Source organism: Nesoenas mayeri, assembly GCF_963082525.1.
Source record: "Nesoenas mayeri genome assembly, chromosome: 13".
NCBI classification, from domain to species: domain Eukaryota; kingdom Metazoa; phylum Chordata; class Aves; order Columbiformes; family Columbidae; genus Nesoenas; species Nesoenas mayeri.
The window spans coordinates 7,610,834-7,631,438 of NC_137550.1; the positions used below are offsets into that span (position 1 = coordinate 7,610,834).

Below are 20,605 nucleotides of genomic sequence, written 5' to 3' on the forward strand. Positions count from 1 at the left end.
AAACATTCCTGCACAAAGTATGCTTGTCTCAATCTTTAATACCATAAGTATAATGAATTTATTTTAGGTGACACTGTGAAGAATATTAGCTTCTTACACCAAGAAGAGTTTGAGCATATAGCTCATAGTCTTTTTCAAGCACGGGTCTTAGATATGTTCTGGTTTGGTTGGAAGCTGTAGTGTGTCTAGTCATAGAAGTCAAATTACAATAAAGTAGCTTCACTTTCTTGAGGGAGACAATTGTATTGTAGTAAATTTAGTCTGATTTGCTGGTTTAGTCTGAACAATTATTTTTTCCTGCAAATTTGGTTTTGAGAAAATTTGAGAGAAGACAAAGCAACTGTGGTGTTTCCTCTACACTCTTCTCTCTCTATGATAAACCAGTTGCATACACTTAGTGAATATAATTTACTCTGCATTTAACTTTCATCGAAGCTCATGGTAGAATGCTGTATTTTGCAATTTTTCTTTAAAACATGTCTTACAGTAAAAAATAGTCTTAAAAATTTACAATTGAAACAGTATAGTTATTTTACATAAAACCAGAAACTTGTGTTGGTTATGTACTGGTAAAGGTTTGGCCACGTGGAGTCATTTTATAGAAAAAGGCATGTATATCCACCTGATCCTCAATGACCTAGGCTTAGATTCATCTTGACCGAAAAAGTAAAGGCAAATTCTACTACCCTCTTTCTTCTGGCTAGCAAAGATGGTATATAATTATTTTTAATTTGCCATATGCCTGTTCTTATGGAAATATAAAAATAAGTTACATAATTTACTCATACTAAGAAATGAATTCTGCTACAGTTCCAGTATAATTCTTAATTTAGAGCTTGTTTCTGCTCTCTGATCAGAACTGAAAGAACTCCTCGATCAAAATGTTTTTTCCATATCTTGAGAAATATCAATGTGAGGGATGGTCTCTTTGTGTTGTGGCTTGAGGAGAGATTTGTCACTTAGTGGTGGCAAAGAAAAGCTTCCCAAGGACCAGAGAAGATTGTGCACAATCTGCTGCAAGCCGAAGTGACAGAACCCAGGTCCAAAACCCAGTGACTCCCCTGCAACAACTGGGGCAAAGCTAATTCGTACTCCCTTTTGTTTCTCTTCTGTTTCAGACACTCACTTTCTTTGTGTTTGAAATGTTGTTGTGTCAGTTGTTACTCTAGTGGGGTCTGGCTGTTACATTTGAGGAGCTGCATGACTTAGGGGAACTTACTGTGAGAAAAGGTCTAGATGATCCATTTCCAAGCTCTGGGCAACTCGAAATTATCTCAGAAATAACTATTAGGTAGGTTCAGAGAATAGCTAAAAATTTTGACAGGAGGCAATAAATATCAGTCCTAGTCAAGTATCTGGTATAAACTATGTAAATTTTCTCATGTTATTTAGGAACATATAATACATGACATACAGACAGTAACTTGTCTGCTAACCAGAAGATACTTAAAAATATGGCTCTGACATCTCTAAGCCGTGAACTATAGCATTAAAAAGCAGGGATCATGTTTACAAACTTCCATATCTCTCCTTAAAAAAATGAAGAGACAATGACAGGTGTCTCATTGGTACCATCAACAGACTGAGTGTTCCAGAGAGTTTCATCCGGTCAGATTTTTGTGAACAGTTAACTCCATGCCTCCTATGCTTCAGTGGAAGAAAGAAAAAGTAAATATAAGTATGGGGAGAAGAGGCTGGGGCGTTTCTGGGCTAGCTGGGTCATTTGCTTGTGATTGGCAAGCATACAGGAAATGGTATAGCATGGTCTATACATGGTTCCCAGTGTGGGTGTTTTCTGTACGTTATTAGTAGCTTGCTGCACTCTCTGTAATCAGCACATATTCTTAACATATAGAAAACTATAGTTGCTGCCATTTTCAAAGATAGACTTGTAGAGCAAAGTTTTGAGCTTGAACTTGTCTTGGTAGCTGTCATGGCCTGAGAAGAAAAATAGATGTTTTCTGCCTGTTTGGACACAGATTTCACTTTTGTGTGTCATACATGGCTTTCTCACTCCCAGTAGCAGTAGTTAAAATCTAGTGAGGAGAAAAAACAACTTTTGCTTGCTTAGTTTTTGCAGGTTTATTAATTACTTGTTATGTATTAATTACTTGGTAGCCTCTACAAAAAGCATAAAAACAAAGCAAACTAAAAAAAACTGCAAACAAGGAAACACTCCCAAAAAACATTCAGCAATACAGCAAGTTCACTTGTGTAGATTTTCATGTAAGCTCTAGATATGTCTTGTTGCAAACTTGCTTGTTCTGTTTGCATCTACTCAGGGTGAAAATGAAAACTATAGAAGGTTACAACCTTCTCAATGGTTGCAACCAGTGGACCATGAAAATTTGGCTTTTGTTGTATTTTCTTCCAGAGGTTTCACAGAGTAAATTTAACTTAAATGAACAAACTGTAGCTTTACTGCTAGTGGCATTCTTGTTCAGTTTGACTTAAAAGTAAAAATGAACAAACACAACAAAAAACAACTTTCCAAAAGAAAACCCTCTGCACTGGCATGGTTTACTGCTACCTTTAGGTGAGTAGGTTGGATGTAGAGGGTGATCGTTTCAGTTGAATAACGGATCTCCAATTACTACAGGCCTACAGCTCCCCTAGAAGAGTGTCATTCTACCTGTTCAATTAGCCTTTTTTACTGATGTCACTGGTGTACCTTGTAGCATATATTTGTGCTCACATGGTCATGTATTTAAAATATTGAAAAGAATAAGGGTCAGACTGAGTGGGTAAGAGATGGAGATAGTAAAGGAATGAGACTCTGTCTATAATGGCAGCCTTGTGCAGGGGGAGCTACTCCATATCACAGTTTTCCTACTGGGCAAAAAAAATTTGGTGAAATGTACAGACAGGTTTAGAAAAGTAAAACTCATTTAAAATATGTTTAACTGCATTGTTTTTGTTTGTTTACTAAGCCTGTAAATGAAATGCTACAGTTTAATGGGTTGCATTGTAACTATAGGCTTTTCCAGTAAAAATCTTTTTGTTATCAAGTCACGGAAGTAATAATAAAAAATTCCTGTCCTCCTCCTCCTCCAGTTTTTCATTTCATTGTACTTGCATGTGTTCTTTGTTATGTAGGCTTTTCAATGTAAAAGAAAGTTTCTGCATGATTTCTCTCTCCTAAGATTATTTCTGTATTTTTATTGTTTCTAGGTACTGGATTTTAAGTATAAAGAAGCTGTAAAATAATAATTAGAAATCAGTGTCCAGAAATGTAACTTCCTCTTCCAAAAATATACTTGCAATTTGCAAGTTTGCTAATATTGAAATGAGAGTATAATAGAGAACAGTATTAGCTGGCATTCATCACAGGATACATGTTTAAAATGAGTGTCCAGCACTACTATTACACCAATTATTCCTGACCTTTTTTCTGGCCTTGGGGTATGATATTATTAAAGAAGACTGATTCAAGAATATTTTCTCTCTAATATTAGTTTAAGCGAATTTCTGCACAGAGCTAACGATTCTGTTAGGGTTCTTTCTGTTAAGCTGCTAAATTTTTTACTGTGGAATTTAAGTTTAATTTTTTCAGAAGTGTTAATAAATAATGCCCTTTCATATATCCAAACTTTTGCAGCAGTGATAATGTGTGCTAATTAGTTCTTGTAGTCTTTCACTACAGGGAAAGCATAGCTATAAGGAACATGCATGCAGGTTCTTTCTGCTTTAGATTTCAGTGTATGGTACATTTATCAAGTATTTCATGTGGTCTGTTAGTACACAGGTTTAGGGTTATATTTCAATACACAAATCCAAATCTAATCACCTGAGTGCCATGTATAGTACGCACAATTTAGGAACTTCTGAATTTGATGTTATTGAGAGTTGCTACGCTGTCATTACTATCTCCATATTAGCAGAACACCTGGAGAGTGAAGGAGAAGTAATGAACCTCCTGTGTTCACTTTCCACATCTTACCTGAATCTTTTATGCAAGGCATCCGAAGCACTGACACCAGTTGCTTAACTCTTAGAAGACAAAAAAAGATCTGAGGCAATGAAATGTTAGTACTTTTTAATGACTTTTTATAATTTTTCAGATAGTGTCCAGGTGCTTCCTTTAAAATATGCTTTCTAAAAAAAATAAAGTAGGAGCATACTTCATATTCAAGTCCATCAGAATTCTAATAACATCTCGGTAGGAACAACCCCAAGTTCCAGTATAAGTTGGGGAATGACCTATTAGAGAGCAGTGTAGGGGAAAGGGACCTGGGGGTCCTGGGGACAGCAGGATGACCATGAGCCAGCACTGGGCCCTTCTGGTCAGCAAGGCCAGTGGTACCTGGAGTGGGTTAGAAGGGGGTGGTTAGTAGGTCGAGAGAGGTTCTTCTTCCCCTCTACTCTGCCCTGGTGAGACCACACCTGGAATATTGTGTCCATTTCTTGGCCCCTCAGTTCCAGAAGGACAGGGAACTGCTGGAGAGAGTCCAGCGCAGGGCAACAAAGATGATGGAGTGGAGCATCTCCCTTATGAAGAAAGGCTGAGGGAGCTGGGGCTCTTTAGTTTGGGGGAGACTGAGGGGTGACCTCATTAATGTTTAAAAATATATAAAGGGTGAGTGTCAGGAGGATGGAGCCAGGCTCTTCTCAGTGACAACCAATGATAGGACAAGGGGTAACGGTTGCAAACTGGAACACAAGAGGTTGCACTTAAATTTGAGAAGAAACTTCTTCTCAGTGAGAGTAACAGACACTGGAACAGGCTGCCCAGAGAGGTTGTGGAGTCTCCTTCTCTGCAGACATTCAAACCCACCTGGACACCTTCCTGTGTAACCTCATCTAAGGGTTTCTGCTCCAGCAGGGGGATTGGACCAGATGATCTTTTGAGGTCCATTCCAATCCCTGACATTCTGTGATTCTGTGAAAAAGGTTATAGTGTTAGGAATTTTGTGTCTTCTGCTTAAAGACACAGCTACGCTTAAAGAGAGACTTCTATATTTACCTTTGCATTGATTATCTTAAATAAATTATTGAGAGTTAGTTAGGTTTCTGGGTGCTGGATCTGTGTTGACCTAAAACACATTTCAAATAAAAATCTTCAGTCTAAGTATATCTGCCTCATTGAAGGCATTGTGAATCATTTTGTATGTTGCAGTTTAGTAAATAAGTTGTTTGTTTGTTTTTTTTTTTTACATACTTACATCTGTTTGTGAGTTGATGAGAAGATTTACTAGTGTTAAAATCCAAAAATGTGATAGGTGCACATTTAACAGATCATTATTTGTGCTCAACTGAAATGGGGTTTGAGTAGCCTTGATTGCTGTTATTCAGTTGAGCCGTCTGTTATTGTCTTTATCATTAAGTATCTGTTAGGAAGTTAGAAATATCCATAATGGTCTATAAAAATGCTAGTCTCAAGTTCAAAAAAAAGGGTGTGCATTTTAAACATATTGGGGCCATTTTGAAACATCCCATGGTAAAGAACTATTCTTATTGTTATGTTCAGGTAGCATCTCTTAATTTGTTGTTATCCTACTTTTAGAAGCTGAGTGTTTAAAAGCGTGTTTTGCTATCTCAGATATATAATGGAGGTTTTTTGCATACAGTCAGGAATCGTGGACTAATGAGACTTACACGTATGATTCAAGTGCTTCAGAATTATCAGAACCATAATAGCAACCTAAACAAGCATTGCCAAAGAGAAATGTAGTGGTTTTGCCGTCATGACATTACTGTGAGATTTAGGTTTGCTTTTATTGCTAAATATACATATGAGTTCTATAAGGAAAAATCTATTTATTGTATCATTCAAATCAAGTTTTAGCAAATTACTTTAGTGCAGAGAGCTCCATAAACATAAGTATTTGTGGTGTAATCTCTTTTTGTTTATGCATTTTGGCCAATGATTTTTGTAATTAAAGGACTAATATTAAATAATATGTTATTCTGGTGGCTTAGCATGAAAGCAACAGCTGTAGTATGTGAAGGTTTTATTTGACATTTCAGAGGAATTCTACTTTACAAGCAGGGTGAAGAAGTGGTAAAAAAAAGGAGGGCAAAATGAACTAAAGCAGACTCTAACCTCCAGTCTGCTTCGACTGGCTTCTCAACACCCTTCAGCTTGCATGGACCAAGCAGACCTTGCAAATGCCTTGTGACCAGTAGTTGTATAGGCACAAAGACAAAAATTCAAGAATTGTATATATTTGAATAACTGTTTTCACCTGTGTTATTGGGTTAATTATCCTTCTCTAGCACAAGTGTTGAAGATTGGTTCTTTTTTCAGATTGATCTTGGTTTCCATGAGGTTGTGTACATTCACATGAATGTTTGATAAACTAGAAAGATGTAGAGAAGTGACATTGTAAACTCTAAGCTTTGCATATGTTGCTGCTTTGTCTTGCTGTAACTTCTTTTTTTCTAAATAAATCAAAATATGCCATGAAATGTCAATAGTATATACACACTAAAAAATGTCCTTCAGAAAACTGGTGCAATATAGCTGTTATTAATTGCATCTGAGTTTGTCATTCATCTAAAGCATTGAATTACTCACACAAGGCTAAGGAAAGTTATGTGCCTCTTGCTTTTATTATTTTAAGTGCTTCAAAATGCATTTCAGCATTCTATGAAAATTTTTCTCTGTAAGTTCTTCTGGAAAAGTGTTATGTAAAATTTTACATTGAAAGTATAAGAACATTTTTCAAGTTTTAGTATTTTAAAAAATTTAACGCTGGTGTTACTTATCAAATTGAACTAAAATCCCAAAATACAAAGTTTTAATTTATTTGTGACTTAAGACATAGTAGAGTGCCAACTTTTGAAGTAAAACCACGTTGCCCATTAACGGTGATGAGAATTACATGGGAGGACTGAGGATTATTCTACAGGCTTCTGACATTTCTAAGTTTTATCATATAACCATATTAACCATATAACATCTGAGCTTATGCTAGCCAGTTGCAGGACTGTGGCAGTTACTTCAGACGTTGAAACTGTTCTATTTTTTCTTTAAAGTTGTTTTGGGTGTTTCATCATAGGACTCTGCGGGTACCCAGAACAGCTATAGAGTTCATACAGAGCCTGTATGCATTTCTTTTTCTGGGAGTTGACTTTGCACAGTTGCTTCTGAAGCTCTTAAAAGCCTTTAGCATTCCAAAAGCCTTTTTGAATGTCTTATGTTGTGGAATAGGTTTTTTTAAGAACTAAAACAAAGCTTTTCTGAGAACTAGGGAGTTGTTCATAGTAACCAGTCTCTCAGAAAGTGTAATCTAGAAGGAGACTGCCAAGTCCATGTGGTAGGATTTTGTATGAGTTGGAAGTCACCTACAGATTTGGGGTTTTTTTTGTATTATTATTATTATATTTCACACTGAATCTGCAAACTGTTCTAATGAGGTATGTCTTGCTAGATGTTAAGTCCTACATTTCTAGAGACGGAGAGCTGAGTTTTGGCTACATCTGTATGAAGTAACTGAAGTTAGAATGACTAATTTTACACACAGAGGAAGGAAATTCATGCATTCATTTACCAGCTACATGAGCAGCAATGAATGAACTGCAAGGCTAACTTAATTTGCATGTGGTCCTTTGAATTTTCTTTGTCAGCGCTGATACTGTTATCATGCAATTATTATGAAACACTTCTATTTGAAAAATTTTCTGCTGCAATACTGTTTACTTAAGTAGTGCGCATTGACTTTAATATTTTAATATATATACATAATGAATGCAAAGGAAGGGAAAGGGATGAAAATCAGTGTTGCAGTGTATGACTTGGTAGCAGAATAACTGACATTAGGTCAAAATTGTTGTTTTATAGACAAGGGATGCTTTCTGTTCCATTCTAATCTAACACAGCTATTTTGGCTTCCGAGTGACCTGCAGCATAGCAAAGACAAGTTCATTTTTCTCGAAAAGACTCAATAGGCATTGTACATCTATCAAGAAAATAAGTTTCAGGTGTATTAATCAATCCCTTATAAACACTTGTTTATCAATATTTAATCTGTTCACTGGCTTGTGTAATTTTCATTTAGCTTAATTTTTACAAAAGATTGTTTCTAGACAAACATTAATAGTTTCTGATGGAAAAATGCTCTAAGGCATATTATACTGGTCAAGTTTCCATGTTCCTACTAAGATTTTCATGCCAAAGAGCAATTTTAAATATATTTTAGCATACTGTAAAGAATGATTAAGCTGGAGAGTAGTATTGCAAATACAAGATCAAAAAAACAGAAGTCAATGATAGACAGAAGAAAATATCATTGAAGAGAAAAATTTGCCTGTGAAAAAATAGAGTAGTTTAGCTGTGGAAGCAAACGAGTCTTAGAGTTATAGATGAGACTTTAAATGATCTGTTATTTTTTTTCTGTGCTTAAAGTTTGCTGTTGTTGTTAATTGGAGGCATGCTACCAAAAAAACCCCACACTTTGATCTTTGTAGCTTATTACACGTGGAAAATCTTACCAATTTAGGGGTGTAGATTTTATATCAGCTCATCCTTAATTCCATTACTTTCATGCTTCTAGGAATTTAGGCAAAGATAATTTTAGGAAGGTATTTGGTGCATTGGCAACGTGTTGCCGGGTTTTATACTGTGATTTTTTGCATCTCTCTCCAAGGCATCTTTGGCCATTCATTCATAATATATTTGGCTTAAAAGGCTATAGGTCTGACTTTTTATAGGAATGCACCTTTTCACATTACATTTCATGCTGTTGTGCTGCAGGCAAGTTTAAATTTCAGGGAGCGTATTGGGACCTGGTCATTCAACATTTTTAACACAACTTCATGCTTGTATCTCCATTACATTTTTGAAACTGTAGCACAGGTGGTTCCTCTAATTATTGCGCATTATTGCCTCAACAGTATGTGGGCGAGCTGTTACCTTTGTAATATATGTAGTTCCAAAATTGCCCTCATATCCTAAAAACTGTCAGTGCTAGTTAATTGTAATATATTTGTACTGCTAGATTGTTTCCGTTTTAGTACTCTTATATTTTAAAGAGTGCTACAATTAGAATAAAGTTATTTTTTATTATAAATAAAACGGATGTGAGATATTGATGGTGTAGGTTTATAATAATTATAATAGCGATATCTTTTGAGTAACTCTAATTTCAAATCCTAGAGTAACCTATATACTGCGAAAACAAGACACCAAACTTGAAAGAGTTAGTTTTGTTTAGTCCTCTTCAAAAAATACTGCAGAAGATAACCTTTGATATTTGTTGTGTTTGTCTCAATAGATCTCTGCATATTACACTCCTGATTACTTTTTCGGAGGAAAAAGTGATTTAGACTATAAAATTTTATAATACTATTATAATTAGTATCAGTCAGTCTGTGCATTAGCTAATCCTCTTTTACCCTCTCATGGAAGTATATAACATCATAATATTTTTATTTTAACAACATATATGTACTGTGCAGTCTCTTCCAGATGGATGTCTAAAAATAAACAAGATACTGGAGTTATTCAAGTTTGATCTATATTATTTTTACTTCTCATTTTCTCTGTGATTTCTATATATTTTTCTTCCATTTTCTGTTAATGCACTAAGTATTCTTTGTGTTGTTGGATAGGATTCTATTTAAATAGTTACAAGTCAGGTATATATGTATCTGTAACTCCATGAATAGATTACTGGAATGGAATGTCTGCTTTTCTGCATATTTTCCCACAAATTTAAGTTACAAAGAAAAATAGGCAAATCACAGAGAAAGAAGAGAAGATGGAAGAGAAAATGTTCAGTTACTGTGGGCTTAATTTTTTCATTTTTGAAGTGAACAGATTTCTAAAACGATAGGGAAAAAACATCGCTTATTGACAGCAGGAGCTTATCTTCTGTAAGTGTTTACAGTGAGGTTTTTTTGGAGACCTTGGAACTATGGTGATATTATTGGTGGCTTATGAGACAATGCCCAAGGTAAAACTTCACTTCACCACTTCTCAGGGGATGTGTGAAGGCTCTTGGGCTGAAAGGTTCCGTAGGTCAGGCTATAGAAGCTGTCAGTCAGACTGAGCAGACAAGCGAATGTGTTTGGGGTTTTATTCCCTTAATAAAAGGGGGAGAGAGAAATAATCCAACTTTAAGGGGGTGCAGCTTTTTCCTTCTGTAATCAAGCTGCATTGTCAAATTATGCTTTAAGCTCTGCAAGAATGAGGGATAAAAATAATTAGATGAAAGACACAGAAAGTCTTTGTGATTTCATAGAGCATAATTTGAGTTTGAATTAGGTCAATTTGAGAAAAGCTAAATTTCACCTTTACTGGGGGCCGACTGAAATCTAGCAAGGTGTTGACTCAATTATTTAGAAATTAACTAATTATTTCCTTACCTTTTTTTTTTTTTTTTAAAAAAAAAGATACATGGTGAGTCACTCTGAAAAAAATATTGTATCATTTTTGTCAGACATTCTGAAGATGCTTCATAATTTCTTCACGTGTAAACACTACTCATTACAAGGTGGATTTGACAAAAGCGTATTTTATTTTAAAATCATCTTTACTAGAGTGAAAAACTTTAAAAGGAGATTTACTTACAAGTTTCATTTCTTTTCCTAATGGACAACCACTTTGAAGAAAGGTAGATTTATTTTTATGGAGTCTTTTGAGTATTTATTTTCTGTTGACATAGTTTATCACTATGGAATATGCATTTCAGAAAAAGATGATATCTCTTCACTGAAGGTGATCATGATTTTCTTTTAAAGCAGTAGCAACATATCATCTAAGTGAACAGAGTTTGAATCTATTTCTGTGTTGTGCTTTAACATCTTAAGAAAATCTTTTAAAACGTATTTTTTTAAAATTGAAAAGTTTTATCTGGGCTCCACAATTTAAGAAGGACGTGGAGGTCCTTGAAGGCATCCAGAGGAGGGCAACAAAGCTGGAAGGAATGTCCTTGGAGAAGCAGCTGGGGATTTTGGACTTGTCTGGTTTGGAGAAGGGGAGCCTGAGGAGCGACCTTATGGCTCCCTCCAGCTTTCTGATGGGGGGAATGTGCAGAGGCAGGTACTAGAGCTCCTCTCCCCAGGATCCAGTGATGGAATGGTTGGGAATGGCTCAAAGCTGTGCCAGGGAAGGCTTAAACTGGGCATTAAGAAGCATTTCATTACCGCGAGGGTGGTCAAACACTGGAACAGGCTTCCTAGAGATGTGGTGGATGCCCCAGCATTTGAGGCATTTGGACAATGCCATTTAATAACGTGCTTGAATTTGGACAGCCCTGAATTGGTCAGGCAGTTGGACTAGATGAGCACTATACGTTCCTTCCAACTGAAATGGAAATAGCCTGTTTCAACTGAAACAGTCTGTTCTATTTTTGTAGCAGTGAGGGGAGAGAATTTAGGGGTATGTATGAGCTTTTAAAAAGCTGGTTTAGCAGTTTGCTGGAATTGCATTGCTGTTAGAGCTCTTATTGTTAGAAAAGTAGTTGAAAGGGTGAAACATTCAAAGACAAAGCAATCTAATGGAACATAAAACCTGTAGAGAAATTGTTCTTCACTGTATGGAGATACAGTTCAAGGTCTGCAAAAATTTCTGCAATTCTGGCCACGTAAAGTATAATGGAGGATAAAATTATATCATGAGAGAGAAAAACATAAAAACATTTTGTACTCAATTGAGTATCAGTTGTCAGATACTGGACATATTAGGAAGACGTGATGCTCTGCACAAGTACAGGTATGGGTGAGCCTGTAGGCAGGGACTGATGTGAATGCATAGCTGACCTTGTTGTTTGATATTAAGGCCACAAATTTGCAAATAGCACCTGTGTATTTAAATATCCACTGAAACATTTCTCTCTTGCTGTATGGGGCTAAGATGGTGTGTGCAAGAGGGACTGCACATGCACATATAGATTTGCTGGTAAAAATATCCTGAACAGCTTCAGTACGCTATAGTCTGATGTTTTCTCATTTGTCTTCCAGAATAGCATAAATGATGTGGATTTTTGCTTTGCTGGCATATCACAGGAACATTTGATGTTCAGAAAGCTTTCTGAAATTGTCTGTATGACTCTTTTTTGCACTGAAGCTTCACATAATATCAAGATTGGGTTTGAATTATCACTGGTAGTTTTTTAGATACAGGTCATTAGATGCCATCCTTTGTAGCTTTTGTTATCTTGCAGAATTTTGGCAATAAATGCTCTGTAATTCCCTGTGATTGTTTCATATTTGCTTTGTCTGCATACCTGCAGTATTGTTTTCTTTCAGAATTAATACAATAAGCTTTCATAAATGAAAGTAAAACTTAACATTAGACTAATTATTATAGGTCAGGGGAGATTACTAACAAAACATAAAACACCTTGTGTTTCTTACTAAACAATTGCTTGTGTTCTATTTGAAACCTCTTAAAGCACCACAGTTATTGTGCTGACTTGCAGGCAATTCTTTTCCTTGTAGTTCAGTGCCTGATTTTGGAGTGCATTCTGCTCTCCAGATGTCAGAAGTAACATCTTCAGTACAATTTTCAGTTGTCTCGTGTGGCTAGCATCCCTGACTTGGAAAAATCTGTTGATTTTTTCAGGGAAGCCGAGCTTTAAATTGTGAAAAGTCTCTATACTTAGAGGTGAAATTTAAAATAAAAAACCACACAGACACCATAAAACCCACCAGAAATCTTTGTTTAATGACTGGTGTTCTGTAAAGATTGTATCAGAAATCGTAATACAGAGAGTGCTCCGGTTTATCTTGCTAAAAATGGGCTCAGAAATTTGGTGGTTGTGTTGAGGCAGGTGTTGAAGTGATGTGATCTTGAGTGATGGTAAACAGAAACAGTGGAACAAGGTACTTGAAAGACAAGTAAGTGCTGTCAAGCAAATGTATCATTATCTGTTGAAGATAAACATGTTTGTGCAAGTTATGATACTTTGTACTGGAGTGACCCTTATGTTCCTAGCCACAATTCACTTTCAGAATTGTTGTGGGTAGGAGGAGAAATAATGTCTTCCTTAGCTTGAGGAGGTTTTGGTTCTCTCTGAAACACAGAGAGAACTGGAGGCTGCATATTCTTCTCCCTCCTTTCTGTATTCTTTCAAAAGAAAAAATACTAATCTATAAAGAGCAGGTACAGAACTCATCAATTGGACAAATATTCTCCTGTCATGTTTTTTGTTTAAAGTGCAATCTTGGAGTTTTCTCTGCTTAGCCAGAAATCAGCTCCACCTCTACTGTATTGGGTTTCCTGTTCTATCCCAAGTGCCTGTTACACAAGGCATCACAAAGAAAGGACATTCGGAGAAGTCCAAGGCAGAGTGGTAACAACAGCTCTGCTATGTTTACCAAGCACAGAACATTTCTGTTTCTTCTGTAACATATGTTGCATTTGTTGTGTATACTCTATTCCAACAAAAATACTTTCCTCCTACCATAAACTGGAAGACAAACATGGTTTCGTTTCTTAAAAATGATCTGTTTTCCAAAAATGTTTCTGCAATTCCAATTTTATATATTTTTTTTTTTTGCCAGACTTACCTTGTAGATTTGAATATAATGTACTTTTCCTTCAAGTGAAATTGCTGTTCCCAATATTTTTTCATTTATTTAGAGCTTGATATAAAATACAAAAAGTACTGTAAAATAAGATGTGTATAGGACTGCATAAGCTTTTGATTTCCACTTTTAGCCCTAGTAAAATAAGCTTTTCTTTATATATATGTGCACAATAGCTATTGTGTGTATACATTGTGGGTTTTTTAATGTTATTTTGTGGTAGCCTTCATCCTGAAAAATTGAAATTAAAAGGTTGCATTTGCTGTTTTTTCAGATGAAATTTCTAGGAAGAAATCTCTCATTTAATAGCTTGCTTTTGCTATCAGTATTTCAAGTTAAGTATATGTAGTATAGGCTCTGGATTTAGCCTTTAGAAAATTATTCAATACGAATGTACTGTAATGATGGGGTAATTAGTTGAAGTTCACTGAGTTTAGCTAAACATACAGTGTTTGATTTAGAGAAGGAAATCTATGGTCAATCAACCTTTTCAGACATGATTCTGCTTTCAACATTATCTGACAGGTAAGTCAGCCCATCAGGCCTGAGGATGTGCTCCGGAGCAGCTCATCTCTTCACTCTTGACTAGTCATTTATCTTGTCAAGCATAATTCACAACTGGCACAAGGGAAGTGGGGAGGACCAAGTGAAATGTTCCAAGCCTTCCTTTCCTCCTTTCATGCAGCATGAAATGGTTTGTACATGTGGCTGTAACTCACAATAAGTTTTCTTGATTCAGTTGGTAATCTAAGGTATCTGTAGATTTTATTTTATTTGACAGGAAAATGATTAGTTGTTTCTAAATAGCAGTTGTTGCTGCAGGCGTAGAGAAGAATGAGTTTAAATCAATCATTTACCAAAGACTGTCTCTTTGTCAGGTGGTAGATATAAGTCATTGAAACCAGTGTACGTGGTCTTCAAATTGCTGATGGATGTAACATGCTCACTTGGTGAAGGCACCTTTCTTGAGAGAGCATTAAAGTACCCAGCAGCAAACCCATTTTTCATTAAGCTGCAGAAAGAACTTGATTCTTGACCATAGGAGACAACTAGGTGCTTTAAAAAAAAAAAAAAGGAGACTTCTTTAGCTATACAGAATTTTCTAACAATCCATTTCAGAATTTTTAACATTTTAGCCATTGGAAAGGGCACAAGGGGAGAACTACTATAGTTCAAGGAGAAATGACCTTGTCTGGATTCTGATTTACAATTAAAATTAATTTTAAACAAGTGAATTACTAATCTGAATAACTTGTACAAATTCAAATCTTATCCTTTAAATATTTGATGGATCTATAGGTACATTAAAACTACAATAGAGAGCTTAAGAACTGAGTATACCTCTTTATTTTTTACAAAAGTTTTAATCCATATTTGCGTTTACTGTGTGCTTGGAGAAGTCTATCTTTTCCTCTTGCTTGTGCCGCTAGTTTCCCTGTTGTCTGTTCCAGTCGTGGCCAATCTTCTTGCCTCCTACGGAAAAGCTTGCAATTCCATTCTCCTTGGTTTAACATTTTTCCATTCTCCTTGGTTTAACACTATAACAAACATGCAAATCTCAGTCACAATAAAACACTACTTTATATCAGAAACATAAAAGAAAAAGTATTTTAAAACATTAAAAAAAAAAAATATATATATATGTATATACCACGCTTCTGAAAACTCTCGAAACCAATAGTTTTATTACAACTGTACACTATACAAGTAAGTGGTAGTGTGGACATCATCATTCTCGTACTATGCCTTTTTTGTCACAAAAATGGTAAACTATAGTTTGAAACATTATGTAAATTTGTACTTTTACTGAATCTGAGAGACTGGTGCTGCAGGTATTAATGTACAGATGAAGTTACTACTTAGCTGTCTGTTATATTAATTACAGTATTAAGTGTTCTTTTTTAAGTGCTGTGTTTTGGTACAAGAATAATGGATGTAGGATCTAATCCCATTTTGAGAACTAATCTTCTGGATCAGTTTATATGATAGGGCATTGTTCAGTTCTACGCTTCCATGCAGGTATTCAGTCTTTCTATGTAGAAAGGTTCAAACTACTTGGTAACAATCTATCTGTAGGGGAAAAAAAGTTGTGGGTTTCTTTTGGGGTTTTGTTTGTTTTTCTTAAATGATAATCACTGGATACTGCTTTTGTTTCACCTGCTGGAAGTCTGTTTGTCCTACTAGAACAATCTTAGTCTTTCATGAAGTCTTATGAATGAAATGGTGTAAGATTTCATTTTGCCTTATGCCTTTTAAAGGCATAGCCTTTTAAATGTCAAAGTAATTGCATATATGAAAAAATAATTTTTAATAGAATTACCTGTTTGGAAATCAGTTCTAGTCTGCTTTTCATAATAAGATTTGAATACTCTGCAGAAAAACAAGCATGATCGCTTTCCTCAAGTAGAATCTTTCAAAGTGCTTTGTACTAAAATAGCATCTGAAGTCAGAGTTCAAGTGATGTTGTCAAAAATTCTGGGATTTGGCAGAAGGGCTGAGGTAGCTTCCATATAGCATTTGTCCATGTGATGCCCACTTGGTCAATATGTCAGTGGATACCACTAGGTGGTACCATTAAACCTCCCTTTTTGAGAATATTAATAGTGACTCACAATCAAAGAGTGTTTTGAGATCATCCAAGTTAAGATTTATTTTTTTTCCCCTTTGGTCTGTGACTGCAGAAATGAATTATTACCTGCTTGGTTGAAATTGGTTTCACTAAAATACGCAAGACAGTCTTTCCTCTACTGCCACTGAGATTATATATACTGACAATAATACAAACTTTCTGGTGCACTCTGAAGTTTGAGTATGTGTCCCAGTTGCTGTGTAATATCCATTTTCATATTATGTAATCAGTTATCCAAACAGTAATTCAGGCTTTTAATGTAAACTCTAGTTTTTGTATGTTTTTGAATCAGTAGTGTCAATGAAGCAAAGCACTAAAAATGTTTTTCAAAATCATTTTTTATATAGCTTAATTCTCTTCTTAACAAAACAATAAATGAATCTCCATTAGATAAACCATCAATTTTAAAATATTATTGTGAATAAGAGCTAAGACCTTTTTTTCTAATTTACTGTGTTTACTTGCATTGTCTTATGCTTTAGCTTTATACATGGATGCTTTTCTACAGTAATTAATCTTTTAGTACTATCACAAGGCCATGCTAATTCTAGCCAAAAAAACCAGCAACATATTACTGTAAATGGAGATTTGTTGTGAAATGATGCAACAGCAGTAAAAGTAATTGCATCTTGAAATTGTGGAATGCCCAGGAATGGAAAGAGGTAAAGTTTGTTATTATGCATGTCTTTTTCATGAACAATAATGATCATAATAAAAGATCATCAGAAAAGAGAACTTTTATATTGATGATAGTTCCTTAATCTGTATTTTCTCTTGTGTCTTTGACATAGCAAAAGTGAAGCTTTTCATCTTGGACCTACGCAGCACAGCTGCAGACAGCAGGGGGAAGAGTTTGGTCAAATTGCCACTATAACAAACATCTATAACAGAAAACAAAAAAAATTTACATTACCAATGACAAATCAAAGCTGAAAGTTCGCCTTGCCTGTTGTCATTCATTGCCAGTCATATTTAGAAAGCAGACTGCTGTGATAATTGATTTGATGGTCCAGCTTGAGTGGAAGCACTTCTGGGCATAGCAGGCCTCAGAGATGCCAAAAAAGAAGAAAAGGTGGGAATGAAATAATGCACTACTTTCTCCTCAGAGGCATGTGGCCCAGTTTTTGAGAACAGAAAAACATACTTTAGAAGAAGGAAGAAAAAAAACTTAGTAACTCAGTAATAAATACAAAAATGACCATATAGCCACAGTCAGATAAAAATAGACATTCAAACAGAGACAATGATTCTACATATTTTACTGGCAGGTGAATAATAGGAGAATGCTGTGGAAATAATCTGATTTTTAACGGCCTCTTTCCGTGGGAGTACCTTTTTTGCTGCTTTTTTTGTGTAATGACAAAAGAGGTTCCCTTTCCTAAAAACAACACTTAATTTTTTTTAAGCTTTTCAAAGAGGAACTGATAGTTCGGAAGAAGGGAAAGAAAGCAATCATTGAATTTGAAAGGCAATATATGTGCTTGGATTATCTCAAGTCCTATTGAATTTATTTACTTCAAGCAATAGGTGATAATGAAGCTTGTCTCTGTATTTTTGACTAGGGGGTAGGGTTCACCCATAACCTCCTGCTGATATGAATAACTTATGACACTAAAATGGTAGCTGAGGAAAAAAGCAGATTAAAAAACTTTTTAATTTGGTGTTTGACCTCTTAATCGCAACTGCCAACTCAACTGTGCACCCTGTCAGCAATTGGAAGACCCAAACAAAATTGGATAAAAGATTTGATCTATTGAAACACAAAACAGTAATCAGAGCTGGTTTGTTTTTGAGTAATGTTTATTTACTTGCAAAAATGGTGTGGTCCTTCAACTTGGCTGCACTCTTCATATTCATAGTCTTAAATCTTTTATACACAGCAAATCAGGACTAACTGAAATTTAATAGTAAAGATGAAAAAAAGAGCTTAGTGAATTAGCATGCAGTTTTAAGTATGCAGTTCCATGTTACATATAAATATTACTATCTCGACTTTTCAGTTTTTATAAGTACCTTGCCTACCTTTAATGAGATAATAGTTGGTGTAGGCATGCAAAATATTCTAGACATATAAAGGAAATTCTGTAAAAAAACATAGTAATTTATTAGGAGGCTATTTAAGTTTTCTTTTTTTATCTATTATGACTTTTTAAATTCCTTTTTTAAATACTGGAAGCAGAAGCTCAGCATTTGATAATCCATTAAGCATCTGAAAGTGGGATCACCCATATGTCAGTGTTCCTTTGAATTCTTTCTGGCTCTTTATCTACTTATTATTAGGTATTAAAACAATCCATTAAGTTTACAGATAGGAAACGTGGACATCACGTGTGACATGGAATGTGTTGGATGATCTCCGCTGCTGTATTTAGATACTTTCTTGCTGTTTGAGGAGAGAGAGGGAAATTAAACACAGATGCATCAGAAAAACTGACACTTTGTGAAGATTTAATAAAGAATTGACTGGTCTTATTTGCTTTGTGACTTTCTTCCTATGAACATGCAGAAGCAGTTTAGTGCGGTATTAGATGTCCTACATGTCAAATAAACAGATTTCAAAATTCATCCCCTTAATATGATGTAGATCCAATTTCCACCTCCCTCCCTGGTGCAAGGAAATGAAGATGGTATCTGACCCTTACAAGAAATAATCACTGCACAAATGTAAAAAATTATGTCCAGGCCCCCTGATCCTTTCTGGCTATAGTGAAGTATCAGCTTGCAACGTCTAATTCACTGCCAAATTAATTACCTCTCAATCAATATTTAATTTATTCCCACATTTTTTAATTTTCCTGGATTTGTACTCCCCTTTATGTTTTTTCCCTTTTCTTTCCTGGTTGTTGCATGTTTTCTGGCTGAGAAGGAAAAAGGGTCTGGCTCAGGAAAGCTGAGCTTTTTCAGTTTTATTCCTTTCTCTCTCTCTCATACCTGTCTTGAGAACATCTGTATCTGTTTTAGCTTGATTGAAAAGGGATGGTGATGAAAGAATTAAGTATTTTCAAGGCAGTGTATTTGAGCAGAACCCAGTCATGCTGGTATCACTGTGCAAATGAACTGTTACCTGTGATCAGTCTGAAGTCCTGTCTATGTCATTTTCATATGTAATATTTTAATCAATGTGTGTTTTAACCTGCAAGGGAACTTCATTTTGGTAGAAACTTCTCTAAGGAGTTGTACTTTGAAGGTAATGCCGAAGTTCAGTGGCATGGGGGATATTTGTATTGTTCACAGTGAGCTAGAAATGATGTAGCAAGGAAGGTGGGAGAAGTGGGAATAAAAGTTCTGGGTGAGTTATGAGAAATTCATTCAGTCAGCCAGAGGTGATGGCAGGAAGAATGCCCGGCTGATGAGGAGAGTTGCCTGGATTGACCTGACTCTGGATCATTTGTGTTTCAGCGCTGAGTTAGTCTGGATCTGAACCCCAGATAAATTTCATATTACTCCAAAATGTGTGAATTCTTCATATTGATGAGGAAGTATGTACTTACTTTCAAGGCTTTTGGAGGCATTCGTGACAAATTGCTGTATTTCCCAAGCATACGGAGTTTGGCAAGTTTATTGGAGCTGGAACTAGGAAAGTGCTTCCTGCTGGGCACACTGGAGTAAATAACAGCAGACCTTGATTAAAATATAATTTGAGTATTTTAGATTTCTACTGCATATTCTGTGTGAGCTATTGTATTAATAATGATTTCTGGCCCAAGGTTTGTAGACAATTCTAATGATTTTTATTTTATTTCTTTAAATTGTTCAGCATGACCATCCTTCACTAATTACATGTACCTATCTCGCAGACATATCCAGTCAACCCGTGACCTGCACAAGTCTTTTCTATCAAAAAAGTTTCCAGAACTTGTCTGGGGAGGCTGTTCTGCTTAATGGCTGTCATGATGGAGCTGGGTGTTTGTTTTTTCTCACATAAAGAAGGAATTCAACCTGAAAGGATTTGTGCCTTTTGCTCCATGTCCTGTCATCATGCACCCTTGAGATGAGAGTGCCATGATCTTCTCTCTAACTACCATTTCGCTATTCAAATAGCTCTTTATCTGTATTAAGTAAAACCTAATGCGATCGCCAGATGTCATAACATGTCAGAAAAGAGCTACATGTTCTATAACTGGTTAAATGTGCTTTCCATACTGTCACATCATTTTTAATAGTCATATGGAATTGCAAATCATAAAAACAACCTGTCCAAAGCTCTTCTCAAAGCAGAGGAGAGATCAGCACAAAAGCACCTTATTTAAAAAGGAAGAAAGCTATTGGAAGGTGACAGCTGGAATGCTAGTGCTTAATCTGTGTAATTAAAACTTTTCTAAGGAGCAGGAAAAGCAGGTTGGACTTGAGGTAGTTTTAGGAGTTAATTAGCAAGGCCTTTTTGAATATTAAGAATGCCTTTGAAGGATAAAGTTTTGAAAACTAGTTCAGGGCTTTCAAACAGCATAAATTAAGGCAGAAACTTTTACACATCCTCAAGATGCAGATAGAGTCATCCTCCCT

General features: G+C 35.6%; 1 protein-coding gene across 1 annotated transcript in view; it reads left to right on the forward strand.

The window, feature by feature from the left end:
* DIAPH2 (diaphanous related formin 2) overlaps positions 1-20,605 on the forward strand; it is a 207,438-nt gene that overhangs the window by 154,201 nt on the left and 32,632 nt on the right. The window lies entirely within an intron of this gene.